Source organism: Halichoerus grypus, chromosome 13 (assembly GCF_964656455.1).
Source record: "Halichoerus grypus chromosome 13, mHalGry1.hap1.1, whole genome shotgun sequence".
Lineage (NCBI taxonomy): Eukaryota > Metazoa > Chordata > Mammalia > Carnivora > Phocidae > Halichoerus > Halichoerus grypus.
This window is the reverse complement of record NC_135724.1, coordinates 21,257,761-21,281,574: the sequence shown is the minus strand read 5'-3', so window position 1 is coordinate 21,281,574 and position 23,814 is coordinate 21,257,761. Positions and strand designations below refer to the sequence as shown.

At 36.0% G+C, this 23,814-nt stretch overlaps 1 protein-coding gene across 2 annotated transcripts in view; it reads left to right on the top strand.

Moving 5' to 3' along the window:
* Positions 1-23,814, top strand: part of DCC (DCC netrin 1 receptor) — a 1,153,179-nt gene that overhangs the window by 976,114 nt on the left and 153,251 nt on the right. The gene's annotated exons all lie outside the window — the stretch shown is intronic.

Below are 23,814 nucleotides of genomic sequence, written 5' to 3'. Positions count from 1 at the left end.
AATCAAAGAAATATATGTCATATATAGGGTGTCAGGAAGTTAAGCTATTCTCATAAAGCACAAAGCAGGTTGATTCTACCTGTTGATTTAACACCATATTATTTGCAATGAAGTACACTGACCTCACTGGGAATACAACGTGATGGTGGGAGTTTGTGTGTGTGTGGGGGGTGCTACTTATTTGTAATGGCTTTCACAAACAGAATATTTTGATGAGAAACTTGATTTGAATTTGAATACCTTTTCTTGCAGTAGCAAGAAAAGATTTTCCCAGTGCAGGAGGAAAATTGCACTGACCCATTCTCTCTATAATTGCCTCAAACACTAATAAGAGAAGTGCCTACTGAAAATCTCCATAATTCTAGTTAGCTTGGCATTTAGAAATAATAATTCTCTCGGTCAGTCCCCAAGTTTGAATGTTAAGGCAATCACATAATATGTTTTATGGCCATCAAACCTATGCCAGGGTACTGTCATTTATCCATTATTCAGTGGGCATCATCTCTGACAGTTGATCTTGATGCCACCCAGCAGAGGGAGATCCCCGTGGCCATGCCCACGCTCCCCTGTAATGAGAGTGTGGTGCAAGCGCATAATGAAGTCATGAAGGAAAACTGCAATGCTTCACCAGGGCCTTTTAGTAACAATGTTCTTTACTACAAGCAGACTTTCCAGGAATCTCCAAAGCTTGCAAAGTTGAGGCTTTTGGAAGATTAACACTGGCAGATCTCTCCAAAAGCTTAACAAGAAATCAAGAGATTTCCCTTTGTAAGATATATTTTAAAGAGCTAAGAAAACTGTACAAATAAAATGGGTATGAACCTATCTCCATGATAGATCATCATGTGTTTATTACACTTTAAAATTTATCTGGAAAGAGATTTACACAAATACATTTGCATATACACAAGCACACACACATATGTATATGTACACATGTATTTAAGTTCTACCAGCTGATACTCTTCTAACATAGTCCCATGTCTTAACATAAAATATGAAATAAAATAGTGTTTTATTGTTATTGTTCAAGTATCTGCATAGTTACACAAAGAAACTGGTATTTTTTCAAAATGTGTTTTGCTGTTTACCCAAAGTGTATGTTAAACATATCTTAATATATATTAAATAGGAACAGTTTTATATATACATATAAAAATATATAAAATGTGTAGACAAGGGGCACCTGGGTGGCTCAGTCGTTAAGTGTCTGCCTTCGGCTCAGGTCATGATCCCAGGGTCCTGGGATCGAGCCCCGCATCGGGCTCCCTGCTCGGTGGGAAACCTGCTTCTCCCTCTCCCACTCCAACTGCTTGTGTTCCCTCTCTCGCTGTCTCTCTCTCTCTGTCAAATAAATAAATAAAATCTTTAAAAAAAAATGTGTAGACAATTTTGTATGTCTAAAGCTTTAAAAATTATATTTTAAATATCTTTCAAAAAGATATTATGAAATTGGTATGCTTACTTTAAAGTTTAATAGAATAAATGTAACAATAGGTGGTTTCTTTGCAAAGTTTGAATGTGGGCTTGAGTGAATCCTTTATCTTTTTAAAAGTTAGAACTTAAGATATGTCTAACATAAACTTCGCCTAAATCGGGGAATATATATTTTAAGGACTGTATAACAGTTATACTATTAAAAATGAATTAAGGAAAGTTATAATCTGTTAAAGCATAGCATCAGCTACAACTTCAAGTGTCATGGTTGTATTTTAGACTATAAAAAAGCTATCTGTTTTATAATTGACCAATAAACTTCTTCTCTTTGATGACAGACCAGAACTTTCCAATAGCATTTTGTTTATCAGGCATAATAATTGAGCATTTAGATACCAGGCACTGTGACCTGCCTCGGGACTCCAAAACAAAGCTTACCTAGTGCAGACATAGAGATTCATTAACCAATGTTTGTACTATTAGATATTTGTAATTAATCTTTTGACATCATGCACCTCTTAGTTTAAGAGCCCTAAATACCAGCTTTGATGTATACACATAGCATAGATCAACAAGACCTGAATTCTGGCAATGTTGGCAAAATTAATTTGAAACCAAGTTCTTCTTTTAAAAACTCACAGTGTATCTACCAATCTGTTGATCAATCTATCAATCGATCAGTTTATCTCTTTCTACATCTTTATGGAGGTATCTGTATGTATATAAACTATACATATTTAAAGTGTACAATTTGCTGAGTTTTTAAAAGAGCTTTATTGTGGTATAATTGACACACAATAATCTCTGTTTTTCAAATTTCTTCTTTAGTTTATCTCAGTAATGTTTTATAATATTCAGTATAGGAAGTCTTGAATGTTTTTGTTAGATTTAGTCCACATATATACGTGTGTGTGTGTTTATTAAATATAGTCCCTTTTTATATGGGTGTGTGTATATATGAACTACTTTAAATGGGACTGTTCAAGTTTATTTCCCAGCTGTTGCTGCTAGTGTAGATGAATACAGTTGTTTTTAAACATTACTCTTGTACCCTAGACCTGTTAAATTCCCTATTTGAGCTACTAGTAGAATGCTCTAAGAATTTCCATGTAAACAAGCATATCGTATGTAAATAGGAACAGTTTTATGGTTAATTTCTGATCTCCTGCCTTTTATTTCTTTCTCTTGCCTTCTCGGTTAAGAACTCTAGCAAAATGTTGAATAGAAGTGGTGGGAGGAGGCAGTTTTGCCTTGTTCCTGATCTTAGGGGAGGCATGAAATAGGATGTTAGGTGCAGGTTCTTCACATGTGTCTCTTATCAGATTGAGGAAGTTTTCTACTTTTTCTGGATTTCTGGGAATTTTTATCATGAGTATTTGTTGAATTTTTTGAAATTATTTTCTCCTCTTCCTCCTTATTAGTATTTTTTAATATAGTGAATTATATTGATTGATTTTTGAAAGGTAGCTCATCTTGAATTTCTCATACAGATCCTACAGGTCACGATGTATTTCCCCTTTCTTGTATTGTTGGATTGATTTGTTAATGTCTATTAAGGAATTTTTGTGCCTATATTCATGAGGTATATTTGTCTACTATATTCATGAAGTATATTTGTCTACTATATTCACGAAGTATATTTGTCTACAGTTTTCTTTTCATATAATGACTTTATCCAGTTTTTTTTTAATTAAAGTTATACTGGTCTCATAAAATTAGTTGGACAGTTTGTTCTTCTGTCACTGAAAAAGTGTGTGTAAAATTTATATTTTTTATTCCTAGAATAATTGATAGAATTCACTAACAAAACCATCTGGATCTGAGATTTCCTTTTCAGGAAGGCTTTTGATAATGAATTTAACTTCTTTAACAAATATACATCTTTTTATATTTTTTTTCTTCTATTGATTTTGGTCAGTTATAATTTTCATGACATTTGTCTACATTTTGTCCCATTTGTTGGCATAGAATTGTTCATTTATAATGGTCTCTTATTATCTGTGGTGATAACTGCTATTTCATTTCTGATATTAATCATCTATGTCCTCTCTCTTTTTTGTGATCAGCCTAGATAGGGGTTTACCAATTTTGTTGATCTTTGAAGCTTTAACAATACTGATTATCTCTACTTTCTGTCTCTATTTTATTTCTTTCATATCTGCTTTTACCTTGACTATTTTCTTTCTTGTACTTATTGTAATCATACTTGCTCTCTATTTTTAATTTCTTAAGGTGGAACCTCATGCTGTAGGTTTTTAAAGCTATTTGTGTTCTCTAAGCACCCCTTCCCTTGTCTCCCACAGATTTTGATATGTTGTCTATTCATTATCATTTAATTCAAAATGTTTTCTAATTTTCCTTAATTTCTTTTTCCCCATGAGTTATTAGGTTTGTTGCTTCCTTTTCAAATTTTGTTTCTTCCTAGACATCTTGTTATTGTTGATTTTTAATTTTATTTTATCATGAATGGAAAATATACTGACTTCAACATCTTTAAACTTACCATGACCTGTTTTCATTTTGTTGAGTGTACTACATGAACTTAAAAATCATATGTAGTCTGCAGTTATTAGATACAGAGTTCTGTAAATATTGATTAGACCAAGGTCTTTGATAGTATTTCTTAGATCATCTATGTTTTTATTAAATTTTTTGATCAACAGTTTGTGAATTGCTCAGGTTATCCAAATCACCTCTTATAAACATCATCTATGTCTCCCTTTAATTCTGTTTGTTTGCTTCCATGTATTTTGGGAGTCTGTTATTAAGCTGATAAACATTTGTAATTGTTATGTCTTCTTAGTAAATCACCTCATTTAGCATTACAGAAGCCTCTCTCTATTTCTGGTAATACTCAGGGTCTTCAAGATGATTATATCTGTTATTAATATAGCTTATAAATATATACTTCTAGCCTTCTTATACTTACAGTTTACATGATCTATCTTTTTCCTTTTGTTAGTTTCAGCCTATGTCTTTTTTTTAAGATTTATTTATTTATATTTGAGAGAGAGAAAGGAGTGGAAAGGAGAGGGAGAGAGAGAATCTCAAGCAGACTCTCTGGTGAGCACAAAAACCAACTTGGGGCTTTACTAGGAGCTGGATCTCAGAACCCTGAGATCACAGCCTGAGCTGAAACCAAGAGTTGGACACTTAAACAACTATGCTACCCAAGCGCCCTAGCCTATGTCTTCATATTTAAAGATTTTCTGTGTTTGTAGGCAGTTTATAGTTGAGTCTTGCTATTTTATGCCTTCTGAAAAATTCTACCTTTTAATTGGAGTTTTTAGGCCACTAGAATTTAATGTAAAATTTAATGTTAATGTAAATACATAAATGATTGAAGTTAGGTCTATCATTTTACTTTTGTTTTCTGTTTCTCCCATCTCTTTTTCATTTACTCTTATGAATTCCTGAGCTCAGAGAACAAAAGTGATTATGTATAAATGTCCAGATGCAGTCACTGCTTTTCCAGCTGAGATATTACTACAAGGATTTTTGTTCTCCTCGTCTAATCAGCCCATTTAAAACTATCTCATATCTTAAGGAGAACTGGTTAAAATCTTTCACCACCACCCATGTGGATTAGCAGAGATCTACAGGGAACTAATGTTCATAAACTTTGGTTTTACCCTATAAAAGGAAGAATGTATGACTAAAAGTTTTAATGATCATGTGGTACTTCTTTTGAAGTGTCTTAACCCCAGTACAAAAAGATACTCTTAGGGTTTTATTTCAGTTATTTGCTTTCATTCTTATCCTTTCACTGATGTTTATTAGAGGATATGGTTTTAATAAACTCCTATTTTTAAAACCATAGTCTAAGCATACTAAAAAGTAAATAAAAATGGAATTGAATGGCATTCTGGTTATGGGTTCAGTTCCATATTTTTCTCTCTGCCACAGTGTCTAACCTGGGGAAAAAGATTTGAACTCTGGCCTTATAATATTTCAATGAAAATGGAGAATAAGAATGTCTTTTATTGCTAATTTTGTGGTATCAGAATGTTAACAGATACTGAAAAAGGTTAACAGAAGTGGAGAAGTTGGTGTTTGTAAGAGATAGAGATATCAAACTTTGGTTGTGACTGCTCCAAAAATATCAGTTTTGCCTTAATTAAAAATACTCAGCTTTTATGGGGGGAAAAACTATTTTTTTATTAATATATAATGTAGTATTTGTTTCAGGAGTACAGATCTGTGATTCATCAGTCTTACACAATTCACAGTGCTCACCATAGCACATACCCTCCCCAATGTCCATCACCCAGCCACCCCATCCCTCCTGCCCCCCCTCCACTCCAGCAACCCTCAGTTTGTTTCCTGAGATTAAGAGTCTCTTATGGTTTGTCTCCCTCTCTGGTTTCATCTTGTTTCATTTTTTCCTCCCTTCCCCTATGATCCTCTGTCTTGTTTCTCAAATTCCTCATATCAGTGAGATCATATGATACTTGTCTTTCTCTGATTGACTTATTTCGCTTAGCATAATACCCTCTAGTTCCATCCACATCATGGCAAATGGCAAGATTTCATTTTTTTGATGGCTGTATAATATTCCATTGTGTATATATATACCACTTCTTCTTTATCCATTCATCTGTTGATGGACATCTTGGCTCTTTCCATAGTTTGGCTATTGTGGACACTGCTACTATAAACATTGGGGTGCACGTGCCCCTTGAGATCACTGCATTTGTATCTTTGTGGTAAATACCCAGTACTGCAATTGCTGGGTCATAGGGTAGCTCTATTTTCAACGTTTTGAGGAACCTCCATACTGTTTTCCAGAGTGGCTGCACCAGCTTGCATTCCCGCCAAAAGTGTAGGCAGGTTCCCCTTTCTCTGCATCCTCACCAACATCTGTCGTTTCCTGACTTGTTAATTTTAGCCATTCTGACTGGTGTGAGGTGGTATCTCACTGAGGTTCAATTTGGATTTCCCTGATGCTGAGTGATGTTGAGCACTTTTTCATGTGTCTGTTGGCCATTTGGATGTCTTCTTTGGAAAAATGTCTGTTCATGTCTTCTGCCCATTTCTTGATTGGATTATTCTTTGGGTGTTGAGTTTGATAAGTTCTTTATAGATTTTGGATACTAGCCATTTATCTGATATGTCATTTGCAAATATCTTCTCCCATTCTGTCAGTTGTCTTTTGGTTTTGTTGACTGTTTCTTTTGCTGTGCAAAAGCTTTTTATCTTATGAGGTCCCAATAGTTCATTTTTGCCCTTGCGTCCCTTGCCTTTGGCAATGTTTCTAGGAAGAAGTTGCCACAGCTGAGGTAGAAGAGGTTGCTGCCTGTGTTCTCCTCAAGGATGTTGATGGATTCCTGTCTCACATTGAGGTCTTTCATCCATTTTGAGTCTATTTTTGTGTGTGGTGTAAGGAAATGGTCCAGTTTCATTCTTCTGCATGTGGCTGTCCAATTTTCCCTACAGCATTTGTTGAAGAGACTGTCTTTTTTCCATTGGACATTCTTTCCTGCTTTGTCAAAGATTAGTTGACCATAGAGTTGAGGGTCCATTTCTGGGCTCTCTATTCTGTTCCATTGATCTATGTGTCTGTTTTTGTGCCAGTACCATACTGTCTTGATGATGACAGCTTTGTAATAGAGCTGGGAAGTCTGGAATTGTGATGCCGCCAGCTTTGCTTTTCTTTTTCAACATTCCTCTGGCTATTCGGGGTCTTTTCTGGTTCCATACAAAGTTTAGGATTATTTGTTCCATTTCTTTGAAAAAAGTGGATGGTATTTTTATGGGGATTGCATTGAATGTGTAGATTGCTCTAGGTAGCCTTGACATCTTCACAATATTTGTTCTTCCAATCCATGAGCATGAAACGTTTTTCCATTTCTTTGTGTCTTCCTCAATTTCTTTCATGAGTATTCTATAGTTTTCTGAGTACAGATTCTTTGCCTCTTTGATTAGATTTATTCCTAGGTATCTTATGGTTTTGGGTGCAATTGTAAATGGGATTAACTCGTTAATTTCTCTTTCTTTGGTCTTGTTATTGGTATATAGAAATGCCACTGATTTCTGTGCATTGATTTTATATCCTGCCACTTTACTGAATTCCTGTATGAGTTCTAGCAGTTTTGGGGTGGAGTCTTTTGGGTTTTCCACATAAAGTATCATATCATCTGCAAAGAGTGAGAGTTTGACTTCTTTGCTGATTCGGATGCCTTTTATTTCTTTTTGTTGTCTGATTGCTGAGGCTAGGACTTCTAATACTATGTTGAATAGCAGTGGTGATAGTGGACATCCCTGCCGTGTTCCTGACCTTAGGGGAAAAGCTCTCAGTTTTTCCCCATTGAGAATGATATTCACTGTGGGTTCTTCATAGATGGCTTTTATGATATTGAGGTATGTACCCTCTATCCCTATACTCTGAAGAGTTTTGATCAAGAAAGGATGGTGTACTTTGTCAAATGCTTTTTCTGCATCTATTGAGAGGATCATATGGTTCTTGTTCTTTCTTTTATTAATGTATTTTATCAGGTTGATTGATTTGTGGATGTTGAACCAACCTTGCAGCTCAGGAATAAATCCCACTTGGTCGTGGTGAATAATTCTTATAATGGACTCTTGGATCCTATTGGCTAGTATTTTGGTGAGAGTTTTTGCATCCATGTTCATCAGGGATATTGGTCTGTAATTCTCCTTTTTGATGGGGTCTTTGTCTGGTTTGGGGATCAAGGTAACAGTGGCCTCCTAAAACAAGTTTGGAAGTTTTCCTTCCATTTCTATTTTTTTGGAACAGTTTCAGAAGAATAGGTATTAATTCTTCTTTAAATGTTTGGTAGAATTCCCCTGGGAAGCCATCTGGCCCTGGGCTTTTGTTGGGAGATTTTTGATGACTGCTTCAATTTCCTTACTGGTTATGGGTCTTTTCAGGTTTTCTATTTCTTCCTGGTTCAGTTTTTGTAGTTTACACTTCTCTAGGAATGCATCCATTTCTTCCATATTGTCTAATTTGCTGGCATATAATTGTTCATATGTTCTTATAATTGTATTTCTTTGGTGTTGATTGTGATCTCTCCTCTTTCATTCATGATTTTATTTATTTGGGTCCTTTCTCTTTTCTTTTTGGTAAGTCTGTCCAGGGGTTTATCAGTCTTGTTAATTCTTTCAAAAAACCAGCTCCTAGTTTCATTGATCCGTTCTACTGTTCTTTTGGTTACTATTTCATTGATTTCATTTTTTTTTTTAAGATTTTATTTATTTGCGAGAGAGAGAATGAGAGACAGAGAGCATGAGAGGGGGGGCGGTCAGAGGGAGAAGCAGACTCCCCACTGAGCAGGGAGCCTGACACGGGACTCAATCCTGGGACTCCAGGATCATGACCCAAGCCAAAGGCAGTCACTCAGCCAACTGAGCCACCCAGGTGCCCCTATTTCATTGATTTCTGCTCTGATCTTTATTATTTCTCTTCTCCTGCTGGATTTAGGCTTTATTTGCTGCTTTTTCTCTAGCTCTTTAGGTGTAGGGTTAGGTTGTGTATTTGAGACCTTTCTTGTTTCTTGAGAAAGGCTTGTATTGCTATATACTTTCCTCTTAGGACTGCCTTTGCTGCATCCCAAAGATTTTGAACAGTTGTGTTTTCATTTTCATTGGTTTCCATGAATTTTTTTAATTCTTCTTTAATTTCCTGGTAGACCCATTCATTCTTTAGTAGGATGCTCTTTAGCCTCCACGTATTTGAGTTCTTTCTGACTTTCCTCTTGTGATTGAGTTCTAGTTTCAAAGCATTGTGGTCTGAAAATATGCAGGGAATGATCCCAATCTTTTGGTACCAGTTGAGACCTGATTTGTGACCTAGGATGTGATCTCTTCTGGAGAATGTTCCATGGGCACTAGAGAAGAATGTGTGTTCTATTGCTTTGGGATGGAATGTTCTGAATATGTCTGTGAAGTCCATTTGGTCCATTTGGTCCATTGTGCCATTTAAAGCCTTTATTTCCTTGTTGATCTTTTGCTTAGATGATCTGTCCATTTCAGTGATGGGGGTGATAACGTCCCCTACTATTATTGTATTGTTGTCGATATGTTTCTTTGATTTCATTATTAATTGGCTTATATAATTGGCTGCTCCCATGTTAGGGGTATAGATATTTACAATTGTTAGATCTTCTTGTTGGATAGACCCTTTAAGTAGGATATAGTGTCCTTCCTCATCTCTTACTACAGTCTTTGGTTTAAAATCTAATTTGTCTGATATAAGGATTGCCACCCCAGCTTTCTTTTGGTGTCCATTAGCATGGTAAATGGTTTTCCACCCCCTCACTTTCAATCTGGAGATGTCTTTGGGTCTAAAATGAGTCTCTTGCAGACAGTATATCGATGGGTCTTGTTTTTTTATCCAATCTGATAGCCTGTGTCTTTTGATTGGGGCATTGAGCCCATTTACATTCAGGGTAACTATTGTAAGATAGGAATTTAGTGCCATTGTATTGCCTGTAAGGTGACTGTTACTATATACTGTCTGTATTCCTTTCTGATCTATGTTACTTTTAGGCTCTCTCTTTGCTTAGAGGACCCCTTTCAACATTTCTTGTAGGACTGGTTTCGTGTTTGCAAATTCCTTTAGTTTTTGTTTGTGCTGGAAGCTTTTTATCTCTCCTTCTATTTTCAGTGACACCCTGGCTGGATATGGTATTCTTGGCTGCATATTTTTCTTGTTTAGTGCTCTGAATATATCCTGCCAGTCCTTTCTGGCCTGCCAGGTCTCTGTGGATAGGTCTTTTGCCAATCTCATGTTTCTACCATTGTAGGTTACAGAGCTCTTGTCCTGAGCTGCTTTCAGGATTTTCTCTTTGTCTCTGAGACTCGTAAATTTTACTATTAGATGTTGGGGTGTTGACCTATTTTTATTGATTTTGAGGGGGGTTCTCTGTGCCTCCTGGATTTTGATGCCTGTTTCCTTCCCCAAATTGGGGAAGTTCTCTGCTATAATTTGCTCCAATATACCTTCTGCCCCTCTCTCTCTTTCTTCTTCTTCTGGGATCCCAATTATTCTAATATTGTTTCGTCTTATGGTACCGCTTATCTCTCGAATTCTGCCCTCATGATCCAGTAGTTGTTTATCTCTCTTTTTCTCAGCTTCTTTATTTTCCATCATTTTGTCTTCTATATCAGTGATTCTCTCTTCTGCCTCATTTATCCTATCAGTTAGTGCCTCCATTTTTTATTGCACCTCATTAATAGCGTTTTTGATTTCGACTTGGTTAGATTTTAGTTCTTTTATTTCTCCAGAAAGGGATTCTCTAGTATCTTCTATGCTTTTTTCAAGCCCAGCTAGTATCTTTATAATCATCATTCTGAACTCTAGTTCCAACATCTAACTAATGTCCATATTGATTAGGTCCCTGGCAGTCAGTACTGCGTCTTGTTCTTTTTTTTTTTTTTTTTTTGAGGTGAGTTTTTCCATCCTGTCATTTTGTCCAGAGGAGAATAGATGAATGAGAGAAGAGAATGCTAAAAGGATAACAATGACCCCAGAAAAATATACATTAAACAAATCAGAGGACACCCGAAACCAGGGGGAAAAGAAAGGGAAAGAAAAAAAAGAAAGAATGGGATCAGGCTGGTGAATATATCAGAGCCATACACTAGATTTTGGGCATATTTTGGTCTGTTAGACGAAACTGCCTCCCAAAATTTTAATGAAAGAAAAACATATATGTACAAAAATAAGGGTAAATATGATGAAGGGAATATGACTGTAAAGATGAAAATTATAAAAGATTTTATAAAAGGAATTGATAAGAAGTTGGTTGAAAAAAGAAAGAAGAGAAATTAAAAAAAAGGGGGGGGGGGAATGTGATCAGGCAAGAGACTAGAACAAAGCCATACACTAGAGATTTAGGGTATATTTTGGTCTGTTAGAAGAAACTGAATCCCAAAATTTTAATGAGAGAAAAACATATATATATACAAAAAATAAGGTTAACTACAATGAAGGGATAGAATATGACTCTAAAAATGAAAATTTAAAAAGATTTTTTAAAAAAAGATTTGCTAAGATGTTGGTTGAAAAAGGGAAAAAGAAAAATTCAAAGAAAGAAAATAAAAGAGAAAATAAAATTTAAAAATTAACTTTGAAAGACTAAAGCATCATGGGAAAAAAGCCATGAATTCTATGTGCTATATTCCCCTAGTGCTGGAGTTCTGCAGTTCTCCTTGATCGGTAAACTTAGTCTTGGCTGGATGTTTTTGCTGATCTTCTGGAGGAGGGACCTGTTGCAGTGATTCTCAAATGTCTTTGCCCAAGGCCAAATTGTACTGCCCTTGTCAGGGGCCAGTTTAGGTAATCTGCTGTGGTTTGCCTTTGGTAGCTTTTCTTCTCCGCAAGCTCTCCATACAGCTTTGGAGGACAAGAAAGAAAATGGCAGCCTCCCAATCTCTGCCGCAGAGAAGCCGAGAACCTGCGGCCCCACTCCTCAGTGAGCCCCCAGAGAAAAGCAGGCAATCACTCCTATCTGCCCGGTCTCCGGCCACACTCCGTGCTCAACCTGGCCTGTGACTGAGCATTTCTATCTCTGGCACATGACCCTGTTTGGAGTCTCCAAACCCAGCAGATCCCTGCAGTGCACTCCCGCACCACTTCTCCTGGGGGAGGAGGGGAGTCTCCCTGGATCTGCCACTTGTTGGGTCCTGCTGGAGGAGTAGTGGCCCAACTGTGCCATGGATCACGGTTTATGGCCACCCTGAGCTGAGAGCCCACTCCTCGGCTCCGTCTTTGCAGCCGGCTTCCCTGCTGTGATACCTGGGAGCTCTGCCACACTCAGGCACCCCCGGTCTTTCTGTGACCCTGAGGGTCTTGAGACCACTGTCCCAGCAAGGGTTCCACCCCCCACTTAGCCACTGGAGCGACATCCCTCAGCCGAGCAGACTTCTAAAATTTCTGATCTTACACTCTGGTTTCTCTTCAGATTGCATAAATCTTTCACCTTTTAAAAGTTCCGATCTTGTGCTCTGCTGCTCTATCACTTGCCGGTAGCCGGCTGATGGAGGCTCCCTCCCCCCATGGTCTATCTTCCCAAATATCGCCTGGGATTCACTTCTCTGCACATCCTACCTTCCAGAAAGTGGTCGCTTTTCTGTTCATAGAATTGCTGCTATTCTTTTCTTTGACCTCCTGTTGAGTTTGTAGGTGTTCTGAATGGTTTGATAACTATCTAGCTGTAATCTTGGTACCAGACAAAATTTAGGCCTCCTACTTCTCCACCATCCTGCTCCTCTTCCCTAAAAAAATACTCACCTTTTTAATGTAAATTTATTACGTGTTTCTAAATACTATCAAAAATCCTTTTTTATAACAGTGATTGGAAATACTTTACTTTGGCCTGGAAAGAAAGAAGGAAAGAAAGAAAAAAAAAGAAAAGAAAGAAAGAAAGAAAGAAAGAAAGAAAGAAAGAAAGAAAGAAAGAAAGAAAGGAAGGAAGGAAGGAAGGAAGGAAGGAAGGAAGAAAAGAGAGAGAGAAAGAAAGAAAGAAAGAAAAAGAAAGAAAGAAAGAAAGAAAGAAAAGAAAGAGAAAGGAAAGAAAGGAAGGAAGGAAAGAAGGAAGGAAGGAAGGAAGGATGGAAGGAAGGAAGTAAGGAAAGAGAAAGAAAGGAAGGAAGAATGGAAGGAGGAAGGAAGGAAGAAAATGCGTGTTTCATTTGTGATTAAATTTGTTCAGAATCCAATGGTATCAAATGTAAGTTTAAGTTCTGTCTTTAACAATGGATTATCGGTCATCTGCACAGTAGCCTTTACATCCCCACGCTGTGGGACTCTCAAAGCCTCAGCTCTCTCATCTATGAAGCAGGAAAGTGTGCTACCTTATAGACTTTCTATGAGATTCCACTTAAATAATAAACGTAATGCCATTTACAATTCTTTAAAAAGTTAGAAACATTATGCAAATGTGAATAAGGCATTGTTCTATTATCATTTAGTATATCAGTGGTTTAGCAAATATAAAAAATTCAGTTCCATAAGCTTTGATTTATGTGTTTTTATAAACTTTGAAGTTTATATTGTTCTGATTTATCCTCTATACCTAACAGTAGACTATATCAAATACAACTTAGAAAATAGTTAAGGATTACAGGGTTTTAAACACCAATATTCACCAGCTGTGTAACATTATATAAAACATATTTGTTTACTGAAATTAAAACAAATCACAAATCTAAACAACGCAGTGACATTCAATTCAGTGTGAAAGACAAAAATGTAAGCTCCCGTTTTCAGCTATAATAGAATGCTGATTAAAAAATCTTGAGTGGGAGAGTTAGATTCATTCAACATGAGCACTGGTTGCTTGGAGAGGAGTGAGAAGGAAGAGAAAAGGTCATTCCATGAGATCATTACTTAAAATATATCAGGAAGAATAGATTTTATCTTTTGTGATTTTTTTTTTTCCTGAGGTTAGTGTCTTCTAAACCTATAGGCATTTTCTAGCGGTCTTTAAGGGCAGACTTAGGGTGATTCATTAATAATATATATCATTCTATTTGTAACTCTCTTCTCACTTCTACTCCCTGAGGTCCAAAGCAGATGCATTGTTTTATACCTGGTAAATCTTCTAAGGCTATTTAGAAGAATCTATTACAAAAGATGAATACTATTATTGAACTAGAGCAGAAAAGATTTCATTGGAATAAATATACATATTCTCATGGAGTGTGTATATATGTATATATATTTCATTAAAAATTTCCAATCTCCCCCTCTTTGTTCTCCTTTTTATATAACTCTTCCACATTTTACCTTGTGTTTTACAACCTGAGTTGTTATTTGTAAAATCAAATTGGTAAAATAAAGGACTATGTGGGTCATTTATTCTACCAACATTAAATTCAAACATTCAATCAAAAACTTTTTCTCCATCAAGGGCACCTGGGTGGTGCAGGTGGTTGGGCGTCTGACTCTTGGTTTCAGATCAGATGATGATCTCAGGGTTTTAAGATTAAGCCCAGTGTTGGGCTCTGCACTCAATGTGGAACCTGCTTGGGACTCTGTCTCCCTCTCCCTCTGCCCCTCCCCTCCCTGTTCCCTCTCTCTCTCTCTCTCTCTCTCTCAAATAAATAAATAAATCTTTAACAAAATTTTGTTCTCCATCTTCTGTATTTTTCTAGAAAATGTTTTATTTGGATAAGAACAATCTACATTTCTCCTTAATTTTCCATGTCATTTAGTGTTTACAGATGGCTGCTTAGTGCTTTTCTTCCAAGTACTTTACAAATACCAATTTATTTCTTTACCCCCTCCATTATGTTAGTGTCAGGTATTATCCCAAGTTTACAAATGAGGGAAGACAGCAAGAGAACTAAAATAAGAAAAATCAAAGCTAATTTTTAAATGAAAAAAGTTAAGCGTTACATTAACACACTCAGATAAATATTGTCATAAACAGCAAAGACCTGGCTCTTTAGTATGGAGAGTGGACGGTGGGACCCAATCCCAGCCTGATCAGGGCTTGCATCAGAACACATTACTGCAAGGAAGTTTTACTTCCTATAGGGAAAAACAAGGTGTTCTGGTAAAATTAAACCTCTTTAATTCAACAAAGGAATAATACACAGTCCTAAAATGTAGGGACATAGTCCTAAAATTTCTGATCAAAAAACAAGTCATACTTCAGGTATGAGTCCGAGAACTTACCCATGGATGTCCGTGAATTGTTATCCTGTGGGCTAGGATCAAGAGCTGATAGAGAGAGAAAAGAGAGAAAACCAGATGTCTGAACATTTTGCTTTATTAAGCAGTTATGCTTGTGGATTAATATTTATCCTCTTCTATCAGTTTCTGTCCCCATGTAATTTGAAGCTCTGTTACTAGTTGCAAAATTTTTGATGATTATTTTGTCCTCTTGATGAATTAACAATTTCATCATTTATGAACTATTTATCTTTATCAGGAGTAATATTCTTTGGTCTGAAATCTACTTTGTGTCTGATATTTATATAACAACTCCAGCCTAATTTTTGTTTGTGTGTTAGCATGATATATTTTTCCATTTGTGTCTTTATATTTAAAGCGGTTTTTTTTTTTTCTTGTAGACTGCATATAGTTGGGTCTTAATTTTTATCTAATATGACAATCTCTGACTTTTAATTGAGGTGTTTGGGCCATTTATGTTTAATGAGAATATTGATATGTTTGGGTTTATACTATCATCCTGCTGCTTGTATTTCATTTGTTGCTCAATTGACCCATCTGATCTTTGTGCCTTTTTTCTTTCTGCCTTTTTTTGAGATCAATTATTTTTAAAATTTTTTTTTAAGATTTTATTTATTTATTTGAGAGAAAGAGTGTGTGAGTGAGAGAGAGAGAGAGAGAGCACATGAGCAGGGGGAGAGGAAGAAGCAGGCTCCCCTCTGAGCAGGGAGCCCGATGTGGGTCTCGATCCCAGGACCCCAAGATCATGATCTGAGTCAAAGGCAGATGCTTAACCAACTGAGCCACCCAGGTGCCCCTAATTGAGTATTTTTAATAATTTATCTTACATCCTTTGTGGGCTCATTAGCTGTAAGTCTTTTGCCTCCTTAGTGATTGCTTTAGAATTTATGGTGTGTATCTTTAATTTATTGCTATTGACCTTACAAAAATACAATATTAGTTTGCAAAATATTTTTCTTTTTTTAAACAATAAAATATACTTTAAAAATTTAAAAATAAGAAAAAAGATGTATTTTATATCTTAACTACACAGTTACCATTTTAGTGTTGTTTATTCCTTTGTGTTAATCCATATGTTCAACTGGTATTATTTTTCTTTGTTTCTAAATGACTTCCTTAATATTTCTTGTAATGTAATTATGCTGGTGATAATTTTTTTAAATCTTTGTACATCTGGAAAGATTTCATTTTATCTTTGTTTTTTAAATACATTTGCACTGGCAATGGATTCTAAGTCTACAATTTTTTTTCCCTGTGTTTAATGATATTCCTTCACCATCTCCTATATGGCCTTGTTTTTAACAAGACTACTGCAGTCATTCTTCTTTATACCTCTGTACACAATGTGTCTCTTTTCTCTGGCTACTTTGAAGGGTTGTTTTTTTTTTTCTTTGTCACTAATTTTACACAATTTTATTATTATGTCTCTGTATAGTTTTTTTTTCTTCTTCTTCTTCTTCTGCTTGGTGCTTACTGAGATTCTTGCATCTGTGGAATTATTAGTTTCATCAAGTTTGGAAAAAATTTGGCTATTATTTCTTCAAATAGTTTTTCTATTTCCTACTCTCACTCCTCTCAATCAGACTCTAATTACATGTATGTAATGGTACTTTAGATTGTACCATAGCTCATTGATTTTTTGTTTATTTTTTTCCAGTCTTTCTTTGTTTCATCTTGGATAGTTCCTATAACTATGTCCTTAAAGCCACTATTCCTTTTTCCCTGATGTGGCTGATCTGATCTTAATCTTATGCAGTGTATTTTTTCATGTTACACATGGTAGTGTTCATCTCTAGATGTTGGTTGGTTGGGGTCTTTTCTATATATTCCACATTAACCTTCTCAGTCTTTCCTCTACCTTCTTGAATCTATGGAATATAATTAGAATAACTCTTTAAGTATTCTCATCTAAAGATTCTTTTATCTGTGTCATTTCTGGGTCTGTTTCTATTGATTATTTTTTCCTCATTATGGATTTTATTTACCTGCTTTTTGCATGTTTGGTTATTTTTGTGTGCTTCTTACAAATTGTATTTATCTTGTGGGATATTGGAGATTTTTGTACTTTAAAAAATATTCTTGAGTTTTGTTCTAGGGTGCAGTTACTTGGAAAAACTTAAGCCCTTTTGAAGCTGGCTTTTAAGTTATTAAATGATACCAAAGCCCTGGTACCATCTAATAGCATCAGTCTAATTTGCCCTGATTCCGAGGTAATACCTTCTGAGTACTGTACCCCAAATCCCATGAATTGCATGTTTGTCCATCTGACTCATGGAGACCCACTTTTTCCTGGCCCTGAGTGAGCACCAAAGACTTTTTTCTTTGCTTCTGTTGGGTGGTTTTCTTTTCCACCCCTGGGAAATTTTCTCATAAGCATGCACTGATAAGTACTCCAATGAAGACTCAAGAGAGACACTCGGTAGACCTCCAAAATGCCTCTTCCATGCATTTCTGTCTTCTCTTCTTTACAAACTACAATTGCTTTGGTCACCTCAGACTTCTAACTCCATGTCCTTAATTCAGGGAGACCACTGGGCTGCATCTAGGTTTTCCCTTTCTCTTCTGCATCTTGGAAACTTTCTCAAGGCAATAAGCTGGGGAAATCAATGGACTCATTTTGTTTCTGTTTTCTCAGAGATGGCTGACCTGATCTGCTTGATGTCAAATATCTGAAAACTCTTGTTTCATATATTTTGTCTCTTTGTTTCTTTTGTTTTTGTCTTATTTTGTTTTGTGTTGATCCAGGTAAGAAGGTGAATTTAGTTTATAATAACCTCTTTTGATCAGAAGTGAAAGTCCTTTAATAAATAATTAAATAGTCATTTTATAATTTCAGTATGCCAAAACTTTCAGCTTTTCAAAAATGCCAAAAATGCCAAACTGCATCATATCTGTTTCCTGATTTCTGTCACAAATCTAATCAAGAATGAATCCTAACTGTCATACTGTATTTTTGGAGAATAAATTTAACTTGAGTGCTCTTAGAAATGGGACTCTAAGCCTGTGGAGAAATGAACCTTTATAACTCCCAGAGTGCATTCTGAGTTCAGTGAATACAATGTAAATTATAATGTTAACCTCAGCATCACCCCCCCATCAAAAAAATCCTTTCATGCATGGAATATAGAAGTTTTTAGTTTATGGCATGCAAACATTTTAAATCAGAAAAATCAATGCACTATAGCAGCTTCAAGAATAGTTGACATACATGAATAAAAAATGAGTAAGCACCCTGTAGAGAACATTTTATTATTTTGAAATGAAGTACATTATAGGTGTTAGTTAACAAAATTCAGTTTTGTATTTTTTTGAAGAAGAGTGTAAGAAGAATTGTGGAAAATGATTTTTGACCCAAAGTCTGAAAAGCCTGACCACAAAAAACCCATTGAAATAAGGCATTTAATGGTAAAGAAAATAAAAAGGGGGGTAGATTTGCCCCCTTCGTTATCCCGTTATCTTATTCAGAGCATTTATGTACAGTGAAGCAATAGTGAACATAACTCCAGCTGTATTTCAGACTGGAGGATCAGAATAGATCATTGAAATCCATGTATTGTATGCTGTATAAACTACTTCAGAAGGAAGTTAACTTACCTGGTGGTTGTTATTATTTTGTAATTTTGTTATTTACACAGGGAATTTCTCCTTATTTTCAAATTAATATTAGTAATTTTATAATAAAATGTTATTCTGACAGTTTTAATGAATGGGCTCTAAGATAGAATTTCTACAGGAACATGTGATTGCCTACCATTTATCTCAGATTTGGTTGTATATGCCTCTTATTTTGCTGTATATTATTTCTCCCTGTCAATACTATTTATCTGATATCTATATTCTAAATTTGTGAATGGAACATGACTCTAATGAATCTAAAGAACAATATATCTTCTTATTTCCTTGGCACTTCATAATCTCTTTGAAATTCATCTTGGTAGGTTTCAATGCTTTTATTTTATGTAGATGAATTCAGTATAACATAATGCATATTATCTAAATTATAATTTCATTTTCAAATGTTGACCATTTAGTTCACATTAATCAAAACACTAAATGGATGAATTTTCCGTAGTGCAGGCAGTTATCTAATTAGAAAAAAAATACATCTCTCTTGTGGTAGATAGTGTGTTAAAAGACCAAATAGTTTATCATTTGTCACCAAAGTTATTGCATATAATTATTAATTGAGTGACTGCTAAGCATTAAGACACCATGTTGAGGATAGTGAAGGTTACTAATAAGTGTAAGGCATATTCTCTGAAATATTCTAGGCTCCCAAAGTCTTGTATGATAAGCAAAAGAATTTCTTAAAAAGTATAAGTGAGGTCAAAGTTTTCTACAAGGATGGTAATTGCATTGGTAGGTTGGAAGTTACTTAGATATGAGGTTGTTAGAAGAGTTTTGGTAGAAATACTGGCTTGAGAATTTTGATTTAAAGGATGGCTAGGATTCATTCTCATGGGAGAAGATACAGTGTGGTATGTACAAGGCTACTAAGTCAAAAGAAAGCAAATGCGGGGCAGGTCTAGTGAATTAATCTTAGCTAGCTAGGCAGGTGTGCCCTACACATTGGTCATTCTCTTTAAATGCTCTGCTCAATATCCAGAATTCTCAAGGTGGAGCACTTGACATGCTTATGAAGACATTCAAGAGTCTAATTTCTGCCACCCTTACTTTGGAGAGATCTGATTCAATACACAATTGAGTGACACCTGACTTCCTGTCATCTTCACATTATATCCTGGCTTCCTCCCTGTATCCAAGGGGCTAGTGATGATCTAAATCTTGTTATCTTTCTCAGGACTGTGTCTGGGCCCTTAATTATTTTGAGGGTGATGGTAGGGGGAGGCAGGATGTGGGACAGATAGTTGAGATTTAGATAATTTAGGTTTATATAGTTAAGAATTTAAAGAAATCCATATTTTAAAAGTGGCAAATCCTTTTATTCGATAATGCATCTAAAGATGTTTATGTTTTTCAGATATTCTGCATGTCTGGGTCTGGGTGCATGTGTTTTAAGGATCAGTATTCCATTGGGCAAACATGGAGGATAAGACATATAGTCATAGTCATGAGACTAGTACAGATAAATTAACAAATTAAGGATAGTAATAGGAAAGAATCTATTATTTCTAGCAATATCTACCCTGAAACATATTAATCAGTTAATCAAGTAATCAGATAAATATCCAATATGCAAATTACTTTCATATTTTATTTAATTAACAATGTCATTTGGGTGGTGCCATTGGTTATACACAGCCCAAATTTTAGAAAAACTTTTTAATCATACTTGGAAATATATATTATCTTAAATTCTACTCATTCAGCAAGAATGGCTTGTTCCCTGAACTAAGCATTTTACTATCTCCTTAGAATAAGGAGATAAAGAAAATGGCCATATAGTTCAGAAATAATAAATCATTAAAAGAAAACATAGCAAGTTGCGTTGTATTTCTACTGCTCTATTGTATGTTTATGTAAACAGTAAGTAAAGCAGAGGCTTTACTACGACAAGGTTTTCACCCCCGTAAATATCTTGTGTAAACCACTTCTTTCATTAGTAGGGATTAAATATTTGTGCTGGTAGCCTATAGTATTTCTGAGAAGTCATGATGTTATGAGCCAAGGGTCATTTTTTTCTAGAAGCATTTAAGTGAATGTCAACATAGCTTTCTTAACAATTAGCAGATAAGTGACATTTTAGAAGTTACTGATTTCTTAGCTATGCATCTATATAAGGTATAATGGTTTGAATAGGAACCCCACCAAAAATATGTCCACCTCCTAACCCCCAGAACATGTAAATAAGAAAAAGGGCATTTTCAACCTTTGGAAAAGGAGTTTTTGCAGATGTAATTAAGTTAAGGATTTCTGGATAAGATTCCCCTGGATTATTAGGAGGGCCCTAAGTTCAAGGACATGTTCTTATAAGAGACACAGAGAGGAGCGGCACTAAGAGAAGAAAAGGGAATATGAAGACAGAAGCAGAGATTGGGACAATGGGGCCAGGAGGAATGCTGGCAGCCCCCAGAAGCTGGAAAAACCAAGGAAGTATTTTCCCTTGAGCCTCCAGGGCATGTGGCCCTACATACAGACTCCGTCTACAAATGTGTTCTGGACATCTAGCCCTCAGAACTGTGAGAGAATAGATTTCTAAACTTAAGTCACCAAGTTTGTATAAATTGTTACAGCAGCCCTAAGAAAACAATAAAAAAAGGTAACTCTCCATTTTCATTGCTTTTACTTAACCTCCTATTTTTTAAAAATTTTTGAATCAGGTCCTATCTACTTTCTAAAGCAGCATGACCAGTATTAAAATAAACAATAATAATGATGAAAAGTTAAGAAAGAACTCAACACAAAAGGGAATGTTATCAGCAAAAGAAAGCATTAGAGTAGCAGGAAATGATGTGTGAAGATTCTTCGTGGTGGCATTAGATGCATAAAATGGATGGTTCTCACTTTGTAGTCAAGGGAATATTACCTCAATTATCCAATGGAATTGTGTTCTTCTGGCTAGTCAGCCGTACCTCTTATGCTAATGTCTGGAAGCAAATTGGAAACTGAATACGGACCTTGCATTCATCCCTGTCTACCTTCTCTGTGATGTGGCAAGGCCTTTGTTTTTCAGGAAGAGACAGAAAAGACACGTGGATGGAATACAATGACTACGGAACAGAGAGTTTTGTTTGTTTCGGTTTTGGTTTTGTTTGTTTGTTTGTTTGTTTCCTAGCTAAGAGCAGAGCATATTTACAGCAAAGAAATCAAATTATTTCTAAATAAATAAATAAAAACAAAGCCAGGAATTATACCCACCAGAATAAAAGTAAATGGTTTATCTTTGTGGTAATCTAATTCACAAGTCTTACACATCAATTAATCGTTTCTGAGCAGAAATCAGAGAACGATATAAAATTACTGGACAAAACCGTATTTATTTATAGAGAGGTTGTAGGAATGGGGCAGGAAAGTGATGATTTTCTTCTTATGATTGACCTCAATCCTATCAATGTCCTTTACTACAATGTTATCTCACAATTGTGAGTAATAATTCCATTCTTTTAAAAAAATTTTTTATTGTTATATTAATCACCATACATTACATCATTAGTTTTAGATGTAGTGTTCCATGATTCATTGTTTGTGCATAACCCCCAGTGCTCCATGCAGAACGTGCCCTCTTTAATACCCGTCACCAGGCTAACCCATCTCCCCACTCCCCTCCCCTCTAGAACACTCAGTTTGTTTTTCAGAGTCCATCGTCTCTCATGGTTCGTCTCCCCCTCCGATTTCCCCCCTTCATTCTTCCCCTCCTGCTATCTTCTTCTTTTTTTTTTTTTCTTAACATATATTGCATTATTTGTTTCAGAGGTACAGATCTGTGATTCAACAGTCTTGCACAATTCACAGCGCTCACCATAGCACATACCCTCCCTAATGTCTATCACCCAGCCACCGCATCCCTCCCACCCCACCCCCCACTCCAGCAACCCTCAGTTTGTTTCCTGAGATTAAGAATTCCTCATATCAGTGAAGTCATAGGATACATGTCTTTCTCTGATTGACTTATTTCGCTCAGCATAACACCTCCAGTTCCATCCACGTCATTGCAAATGGCAAGATCTCATTCCTTTTGATGGCTGCATAATATTCCATTGTATATATATACCACCTCTTCTTTATCCATTCATCTGTCGATGGACATCTTGGCTCTTTCCACAATCTGGCTATTGTGGACATTGCTGCTATAAACATCGGGGTGCACGTAGCCTTTCGGATCCCTACATTTGTATCTTTGGGGTAAATACCCAGTAGTGTAATTGCTGGATCGTATGGTAGCTCTATTTTCAACTTTTTGAGGAACCTCCATACTGTTTTCCAGAGTGGCTGCACCAGCTTGCATTCCCACCAACAGTGTAGGAGGGTTCCCCTTTCTCTGCATCCCCGCCAACATCTGTCGTTTCCTGGCTTGTTAATTTTAGCCATTCTGACTGGTGTGAGGTGGTATCTCATTGAGGTTTTGATTTGGATTTCCCTGATGCCGAGCGATGTTGAACACTTTTTCATGTGTCTATTGGCCATTTGGATGTCTTCTTTGGAAAAATGTCTGTTCATGTCTTCTGCCCATTTCTTGATCGGATTCTTTGTTCTTTGGGTGTTGAGTTTGATAAGTTCTTTATAGATTTTGGATACTAGCCCTTTATCTGATATGTCATTTGCAAATATCTTCTCCCATTCTGTCAGTTGTCTTTTGGTTTTGTTGACTGTTTCCTTTGCTGTGCAAAAGCTTTTTATCTTGATGAAGTCCCAATAGTTCATTTTTGCCCTTGCTTCCCTTGCCTTTGGCGATGTTTCTAGGAAGAAGTTGCTGCGGCTGAGGTCGAAGAGATTGCTGCCTGTTTTCTCCTTTAGGATTTTGATGGACTCCTGTCTCACATTGAGGTCTTTCAACCATTTTGATTCTATTTTTGTGTGTGGTGTAAGGAAATGGTCCGGTTTCATTCTTCTGCATGTGGCTGTCCAATTTTCCCAACACCATTTGTTGAAGAGACTGTCTTTTTCCATTGGACATTCTTTCCTGCTTTGTCAAAGATTAGTTGACCATAGAGTTGAGGGTCCATTTCTGGGCTCTCTATTCTGTTCCATTGATCTGTGTGTCTGTTTTTGTGCCAGTACCATACTGTCTTGATGATGACAGCTTTGTAATA